The sequence below is a fragment of the Macrotis lagotis genome, chromosome 1 (assembly GCF_037893015.1).
Source record: "Macrotis lagotis isolate mMagLag1 chromosome 1, bilby.v1.9.chrom.fasta, whole genome shotgun sequence".
NCBI lineage: Eukaryota > Metazoa > Chordata > Mammalia > Peramelemorphia > Peramelidae > Macrotis > Macrotis lagotis.
This window is the reverse complement of record NC_133658.1, coordinates 282,651,315-282,654,043: the sequence shown is the minus strand read 5'-3', so window position 1 is coordinate 282,654,043 and position 2,729 is coordinate 282,651,315.

Genomic DNA, 2,729 nt, shown 5'->3' with positions numbered 1-2,729 from the left:
ACACCACTACCAACTTGGTGGTTTTTCAACATTAGATGTGAGAATATAATTTTCTCCACAATTCCCAATTAGCACCATAAATATAAAGGTGAATTGTGATCTCTTTTCGATGCTAAATTCTATATTCTTTTTTTGGGGAGGGGGTTGCAAGGCAATGGGGCTAAATGACTTGCCCAAGGTCACACAGCTAAGTATTAAGTGCCTGATTTCAACTCAGGTCCTCCTGACTCCAGGGCTAGTGTTCTATCCACTGTACCACCTAGCTGCCCCTAAATTCTGTATTCTTTATGCCAACATTCACAAGTGCCAGGGATGTTCAGTGAAGGGGCTGAAGGGTGAGGCAGAGCTGAACATCACCTCTAATTGCAAAGACTCAACCCTTCTCATTAAAAGTTGAGCTTCAGGGGTGGCTAGGTGGCGCAGTAGATAGAGCACCAGCCTTGGAGTCAAGAGTACCTGGGTTCGAACCTGACCTCAGACACTTAATAATTACCTAGCTGTGTGGCCTTGGGCAAGCCACTTAACCCCATTGGCTTGAAAAATCTTTAAAAAAAAAAAAAAAGGAGTTGAGCTTCACCTGTCACCTCCTCTCCACATATCCCTGACATGTGCTAAGGTTCCCCTTTTTACCCTGATGTCTTGTCCTATATTCTAAGATCCCTTCAAATTCTGAAACATTAGACTTTAATGTAGTCTTTAAACAAGTCCTAGAGTGTATATTAGAGGCTATAATTTCTTTAACAGTTAGGAGAAGGAAGAGATAATTAGGGTAATGGGCCTTGCTTCATTGAAGAGGTAGGATTTAAAGCAGCAAAGAACTGAGTTTTGTTTCATACTGGATTATCAGAGTGAAGTGGGAAATGCCTCCAGATCTTAGCTATGTAGCTCTCATTAAACCTTTGTGTTTTCTTCAAAGTAGACATTCCCAGATGGGCACTATGATCACCTATAACTATCATTGCTGGTCATTCCTACCCAGTCTCAGTTACTCATGGAAAGCATTGGCCTTCCTCAACAGTAGGAGCTACAGTAATGTCAAGTGGATACAGAACAGTCCTCAGGACTACCTTCCTGCAGCTGGTTTTCAGAAACATGCAACCACCCTTGGTGGAAAGTCTATTCTAAGCCAAAGGTCCATTGGATTTACAACCCAAATAGTAATCTATTTTAGTCCTAATGTACAGCCAGGCATTGCAGGACTTCTTGACTGCTGGAAATATTCCCTCATTGTTCAAGGAGACTGTGAACATTCTATTTAAGAATGTTCCTTCATCTCTGTGGAATTTCCCATTGTTTCTCATCATCAGCTTTGGGTGCTAAGTATGTGTATGCTTTACTGAATTTGTTGGGACCCAGGTTTAGGCAGTCTCCAGATCTTTTGCCTAGGCAAAGTCCAAGCCTGGTCCAAATCTCTTATAAGTTGAACAGCTAGAGAAACAGTGAATTATTTTCAGGGTCATCCTTTAGTTGACAATACTTTGAAGTTGTTGACGTCTTGTCCATTGTGCTTCCAGTCTTTTTCTGTCCCTCTCATTTTTGCATTGTACTCCTTTCCACACTTTGCCAAATAGACTTTTCCCTCTTCTCTAAAATAGTGGGCTTTTTGGAAAGGATCTGAGGTTAGTCACTTAGATCTCAGCATTGAATATAATTCTCTTTTTCCTTGTACCACACAAAGGAGTCTTCTCTCCATTACCCAGGGAAACATCATTCTTACTTGTTTCTTGACTACTGTCTAAATATTCTTGTATCAAAGGAATGAAGATTTAAAGTAAGGTGAAATTTCATAGACCATCTAGTCCTACACTCTCATTTTCCCTGAGACCCAGAAACGTTAGCCAAAGTCTACCAAGTGGCCAGAGTCACACAAGGTCACACAGGAAGCAGAGCTGTTCTGATATCAAACCTGGTATATTTTCCATTGCATGACACTGCCTTCATTAGCACTTTATTACATATGTTTTTATCTACAGCAGGGGTCCATGCCCCAACAAGTACACAGATTGATTTCAGAGGGTCCATAAAATTTTTAAATTATGTTGATAATCATGCTTCAATATAACTGGTTTCCCATATAACCGTAAGTATTATATTTTATGCATTGAAAAATATTCTGAAAAGAAATCTAACTTCACTAGACTGACAAAAAGTCTGTGAGGGAAGGGAAAGGAGTAAGGACTTATTAAGCACCTACTATATACAACAGGAACTCTGCTAAATGCTTTACTAATATTATATCATTTGATCTTCAAAGCAATCCTGGAAGAGGGATGCTGTTATTATTCTCATTTTACAAATGAGAAAACTGAGGCAGAAGAAGGTATGTGCCCAGGGTCACATACTAAGCAAGTGTCCAAGGCTGGACTTAGGTCTCTCTGAAAAAAAAAACTCAGGTCTTCCTTACTCCAGGTCCAATGCTATATCCTCTACCCCATTAGCTGCCTCTTTTGATTACCTAAGAAATGGATTGAGTGTTCCTGGACCAGATTTTCAACAAATCTTGAGAGTGAATGGTCTTAATGTACTTTGCACAGAACCTTTTGTTCCACTAGTGTGGGACTTACATTTTAGTGTCAGTCTCTGTCTGGAAGGCCAGATGTGTCACATTGTAAGAAAGCTGGCAGAGTTAGGGCTCAGTCTGTGGCTTGGGTTGGGAAATTCTTCAGTGGTTAGGGTTAGGGACTTGAATTTGGCCATGGTTGTGGTGGGGGAGGGGGTCTCAAGTCTGT